Source organism: Neofelis nebulosa, chromosome 11, assembly GCF_028018385.1.
Source record: "Neofelis nebulosa isolate mNeoNeb1 chromosome 11, mNeoNeb1.pri, whole genome shotgun sequence".
NCBI classification, from domain to species: Eukaryota; Metazoa; Chordata; class Mammalia; order Carnivora; family Felidae; genus Neofelis; species Neofelis nebulosa.
The window spans coordinates 57,872,104-57,878,718 of record NC_080792.1 but is presented as its reverse complement, the minus strand read 5'-3'; positions in this window follow the sequence as shown (position 1 = coordinate 57,878,718).

Sequence of the window (6,615 nt, the reverse complement as noted above, 5' to 3'; positions counted from 1 at the left end):
TTGTGCTGACTCTCTCCAGAGATAAGTCTCATATTCGGAAAGCCTGTTAGCAGGTGACCTTGTCCATGGTCTTTCTGATACAGGGGCTGTGTGTTCTGATTTAGGGCCAAGGCCTGGCCCATCTGTTAGCTTTTTTTTTTTTTAATGTTTATTTATTTTTGAGAGAGATGGCACACTGCTTAGTTCATGCCCCGCATTGGTCAAAATAAACAGAACCAGACAAACACAAAAGCTAGGTTTCTATGTGGAAAAGACAGTCCAGCTCCAAGTGTAATAATTTAGAGCTTCTTCGGGGAGAAAAAAACCCCAGAAACCTAAAACCTAACCCCCAAACAAGAGGCTGCCTGCCCCCAATATGAAAATCGCTGGCCTCTATCTGCAGGAGTTTCCATCAAGTGCTTTCTCAAGGAGAAGGCGCACTGAGTCTGGAAAGCAGCAGTGTGAATACCTGAAAAAGATGAGAAAGGGCCCGCAGCCCTCAGGGAGCAAGGCTCCAGGGGTTCAGAGCTCTGACTTTGGGCTCAGAAAGGATTGGATTCCGTCTAAACTCTGCTGACTACTGCCTGAACAGTTTTTGGAAGTGCCTTAGTCCCTCTGAACCGCAGTTTCCCCTTCTGTGGTGACTAGATTACTTATTCTGAGAGCAGACTGTGCCAGGCCCTAGGCTGAGTGGACAGGTTTCATCAAAGCCTAGGAGGTAGGTACCCCCGTCAACCTCATTTCACAGAGAAGGTAATTAACAGGCCAGGTCATCCTGCCTCAAACGTAGTCAGTCCACGCTTTGGGGGTTATGACCACCACCCCGTTGAGCTGCAGCAAATCGATCTGAAGCACCTGGATCCCACTGGACGCTTGACCAACGGTGGCCGTGACCCACCATCTAACGCTTGTCCCCAGCTCTGCCACTGGCCAGTCCCATCTTTTGACCGATCGTGGCATTTGAAGAAAATGAGGAGCTATGAATCCGTTAGCACTGATAATCAGAGGAGCTTCCTCTTGATTATCTATAATGAATCAAAGGTGTCACTGATTTATTGCATGCAGTTTAAATTCCATTTAGGCCGCCGAAAATTAAGCATTGTGAAGCCGTTCCCAATCACATTGTCTCTTGTGTGGCTAAGAAGTTATTAATTTCCTAATCCCGTCTGATATTTCAAACACGGGATGTAGCTACTTTGTCCATACAGAGAGCATCTTTGAGAGGCAGGTATTTCCTTCTTCTGATGGAAGATGACACTCTGTTTTGTCTTCAAAAAGGATGTTCCTGGTAAGTAGCTCTTAAGAGTGTATTGTGAAATGAAGCCAAGGTAGCAGGTAGACTGGCAGCCCAGATATCTGCGGAGAATTAACTTGTCAAAATACAATCCCATTATTAGACACACTGCTTTTGTTTCTCTCCTTTGTCTTTATACCGTTCCAAATTTAGACCAAGTCAGGAAACAAGAAAGGGGGCTGACGGGTGACATGAAGAAGTTGGTAAGTGAAAGTCTATCCTACCGTTGCCGAACATTCTGAAACTCTTCTTTTTAAAATTAAATCATTAGGGGCGCTTCGGTGGCTCAGTCGGTTAAGCGACTGACTTCAGCTCAGGTCATGATCTCACGGTCTGTGAGTTCAAGCCCCGCGTCGGGCTCTGTGCTGACAGCTCAGAGCCTGGAGCCCGTTTCAGATTCTGTGTCTCCCTCTCTCTCTGCCCCTTCCCCGCTCATGCTCTGTCTCTCTTTCTCCTTCAAAGGTAAATAAACATCAAAAACAATTATAAAAAATAAAATTAAAATTAACTCATTAGGGGGCGCCTAGGTGGCTCAGTCAGTTGAGCGTCTGACTTTGGCTCAGGTCCTGATCTCATGGCTCGTGAGTCTGAACCCCACATCGGGCTCTGTGCTGACAGCTCAGAGCCTGGAGCCTGCTTTGGATTCTGCGTCTCTGTCTCTTTCCCACCCCCCTCCACCCCCCACCCCCTCCCCCCGCTCTGCCTCTCTCTCTCTTTCTCAAAAATAAATAAAAATTAAAAAAAAAAAAAGCTAAAAAATTACATCATTAGAACAAACTGTATTCTGGGTGTATGTGCTCTGCCCACACCTGTAAGAACACAACAAAATGATACAAACACATAGAAGACATAAGACACTTAACTGTGTAGTTCGTTATTCCAGTTGTTTTGACAATACACAAAAGAAGACTTGCTGAATTTTAAAAACTGTAACAAACTACGCTGATACGATTACACCTTCAAATAAACAATTGGATGATTTCAGTTTGATTTCTGTGAGCTTAAGAACTTAAAATTATCCCAGCTTCCAGGTGTTCGTTCTTGTAAGTCAAACATCACTTAGCCTTTACATATTTCTATTCTGTTATCATTCTGTTATCATTTTTCTCACTGAAGTATAATTGGTACATAATTGAAGCTCTTAACTCTTGCTGCAAATTGTACCTTGATGCCCTCTGAGCTTCTGTCTCCAGGCCCTGATGGGGGTTCCATGTTCAGCCAAGCAAAGCTGCCGTTTAAAACAGCATTTAAACATTTCTTTTTAATGCTTACTTATTTTGAGAGAGATAGAAAGCATGTGAGCAGGGGAGGGGCAGAGAGAGAGAGGAAGAGAGAGAGAATCCCAAGCAGGCTCCACGCTGTCAGCATAGAGCCCAACGCCGGGCTTGAACTCACCGCGAGATCATGACCTGAGTTGAAATCAAGCTGGATCCTCAAACGACTGAGCCACCCAGGCACCCTGAGAATGTTCATTTCCAAGCTCTGAAGAGTCCAACTCACTAACTGGGAACGCTATAATATGCACTAGGCCAGAGAGCTAACTGTGCACAGCGATATGGCCATGAAATGTGAATGGCTACGATTTCCTGGGTTAGAAATAATGCCCTTTACTAAACTGCCTAGAAAAAGCCATGTTTATTTAACTACATGCTTTCCATCTGACAACATCCGTACCACTAGTTTCATCCAATTACTTAAATGTTGATCATTTGTTAAATTTGAAAAATTTTAAGTCAGTCTTAAAAAGTGACACCATTGTCTAACACATTTATTATTAGTACCGTATAGAGACAAAGAAAACAGGTGGAATATGCTACAATAATGGAGATCATCACAACCATGTAGCTTTAGAAAATATGTGTTTGGGTTTTGTTTCTCTTTTTATTTTCGTATTCAAACCCTTTGTCCAAAATGCAAGTTCCTGCTTTACTTCCTGGAGGCATGGATACATACTTCCTTAGAGCTGTTTCCTTGGGAGTACAGAAACTAGCCAGAGTCCAACCAAAATATAAAATAATAAGGATTTAAGATCAGAAAGGATTTGTGCGCCATCCTGGCTGGGTAGCAAAGATGACAAAGAAGGAAAGAGCCCTGGCCAGCCCCTCCCTTCCAGAGACGCCTGCAAAAAGCCACGTGCCCCAGCCTTTGATGCTCCGTTCCCCAAAAAGCAAATAACAGAAATTATTCTGCACTGCAAGACCGACAGACAAGCGAGCTCCAAAAAAGGAGGCTTCCTCCTGCAATCCAGGTTTTGCTCCCAAACCACAGGAAGCAACATGTTTCCACAAACCACTTCCCCAGGAAGAGCTTTCTCCCTCCTTCCTGCCGGGGCTCAGTCCCCCGAATATCACTTGGTTTTATCACAACATGTTTGGATCATATATGTTCCGTTTCCATGTGCATGTCTTTCCACGCACGCTGCAGACAAGCACCGGAGATTTGAGCACACGGATTCTTTCAAAGGAGACAGAGAAACAAGCTTGTATAGATTTGGGAGGTCACGCCCTTTTTGCCCACATGGGAGATTGATTACCTGTTTACAAGTGAGATCTGTGCGGAGCATTCTTCACTGTAGAACAAGCAGTTGACATGATGTTGCTGGTGTTTGCGGAGCCAAAGAGCACGAAGGCAGTAAAGAAAGGGACTGTCACATCAGACAGAAGATGTAATCTGCTCTTACATTTTTCCTCTTGGCGTGAGCGTACACATTTTATAAGCAGGGGGAAATCCTGCTAAAAGCCCTCTCCATGCCGTTTTAAAAACACTGAATAATGGCATGTCTGCGACTCCTTGTACCATTTTCTGTAGTTGAATCCAGTTTGTATTATCTCGCAACCTGTTCTAAACGCGAGTGAAACCTGACGTTGCCAAGCTCGAAATTTCACTCCCGCAAAGTGTTCTAAAACTTGTGTTTCTTTCTCTTGTTTCTAAAACACGGCTTGAATGTCTTTGCAGGAGCTTTAGTATTTGGGGTCTGGCTGAAGCGGAATGAAACGGCTTCATGCTGGCTGGAGTTCAGCAGTTAACATTTTAGAAACCGTCTAAATGAGGGAGGGAGGAAGCGCAGCTGAAATAGACAGGAATCTACATTCACGTGGCCATCAAAGGAACAGAGGAGCCGGCTGGCTGCGAGGGCCCCCGTGAGCTGCGGCAGGCCTCAGAAGAAATATTCGCGATCCGCAGGAACATTGGCAGGGGCGAGGGGAAAGAAAAGCTTTTCTCGGGGCTACTGTTCGTGGATTTTTCACTGATATACAAAGGGACAAGAGAAACCCATCTCTGACAAGGACATTGCTACATCAAACCCAGCTTCAAGAGACTGCTTAAAATGAGTCTCTGCTGCTCCGCTGCTCCCGGCGGGGTGGGGGGTGGGGGCGCTGATTTACATGCAGGGGGTGGGAGGGGAGCCACGGGGATGGCTCCAGCCCGGCACCCAGCCCTCATGCCTGGAACGGAGCAAGCAGTAGATGTCTAGGGCCTTTGAGAGGAAAGCCATGCCTATGTGGTCTATGCCACTGAAATGCCAGGACGGCCTGGCATGTATGTGAGCACCGTGAACGGGCTCGAGGAGTTCTATCAAAGCGCCAAGGTTGCTGCAGGCTGTGAGGTCAGTTCACCTGTTTCCAGTCCATGGAAAGGGCTGGTGCTTGAGCCCCGCAGCTCTGCAAAGGCTAATGAGGAGCAAACTTCCCTGCAGCTGTGCTATTATTGATGTCTCTCCCAGGCCTGGGGCTGTCGCGCTGAGGAAGGGCACAGAGGCCGCAGGCCAATTACACAGGAAATTTTCAGTTCCCTCACACACCTGGAGGGACGCAGGTGAGGCCGGAAGAACAGGGGCTGCCCACGATGAGGGCAAAGGTGCCGCCATCTCCCCAGTGGGATGACAGAGAACAGTTGCCTCCTGGACAACAGATTAAGGACATTTTCACCTAAGTGCTCAAGATGAGATTTGACAATTTCCTGGCAAGTAACTCAACAGTAAAGAAAATAGTGGATTTAAATATCAATGGTTTTAATAGGTAAAATTAGCTGACCTCTCAGAAAAGAATTGAAATGAGATGGGAAGATGCCTACCTATTTCGAGAACTTGCTGGAAAAGATTTCAAAGGGTTATTGTTGTGTTTTTGTTTCCAGTAATAACAGCTCTACAAAAGCAATGTAAACTATGAATAGAAATAATAATATGTAGTATAATCCAGTCACAGGGAGAATGCTGAAAGCTCATAGTCCCGTTTCCTTTCGGTCCAATTTTAGATTTTCCTATACAAGAGAAATAACAAAGATTATGGCGAAAATTCTTTTTCTCTCCCTTTTGAAAAACATTTACTCCATAATTAGAATTTTTGATTCCATACTAATGAAGTGATATGGATGCAGGGATATTTGAAATTCACAGCTAATTCATAAATATTATCTTGCCAAGAAATTCAGCTCCTACCCCAGGAGACCTCTCTATATGGAGCACAGGACTGAAGCCAACGTGCTTTGGGCTTGGCTAGTTTAGTTTTTTTGCACCTAATGGGGGGTGAACTGACACAGAGGTGAATCCAGCCGAGTCATGGCTGTTCTGCCAGAGGAAGGCTCTGTTGGGGTCCCTTGTGGGTGTCAGGAGACCTTGGTGGGCATTGCTAGAAGCCAAGCCCTGGTGCCAGTGGCTAGGAAATTTGGGGGTGTGGGGGTGTAATCAGGTCTGGAGAGGTAGACAAAATTCTCATTCAATTCTAGTAAACAACTATTTCCCTATTTCCAAAGGAGGTCATGATCATATCGCCCCTGCCCTGAGTTACTCCAGGACCAGAAAACTAGAAATCAGCCCTGTATAGCCCAGAGCCCGTTGGAATTATTCAAACTCTCCAACTGTAAGTTGACTCAGTCTACCTACCCTGCCTTGCCCATTCCCTTCCTGGAAAACCCCACACAGGCTCTAGGTCACGCTCTCCCCTATTCATTTCTGTCTCCTGATGGACCTGGTACTTCTCACGTGGCCCTGCCTAGCTCAGTGTGTGTGCTGGCTCCAGGCATCTGGGCGTTGAAACTTCTTCCTTCATGAAAGATCATTTCTGTGTCTTATGTCCGGTTCTACCTGATCGAAACAAATCCCCAGTACTTTTAACCCAACAGGGTGACGGTGTGAGGCTGGGTGGTGGGCTCGCGGCCGTCCTGTTCCTGTGCAATGCCTGTGATGGGGGTGGGCATCCAGGAATCTGCATGTAATTCTGCTGAGGGGAGTCTGAGTATCAGAGCTGCAAACACAGGACGAGGAACACCCAGGCCTGGGAAGCAGGACTGGTAGAATCAGGTCAAGAAGAGAGCCCTCATTTAAAATGTACTTACTTTTGGGG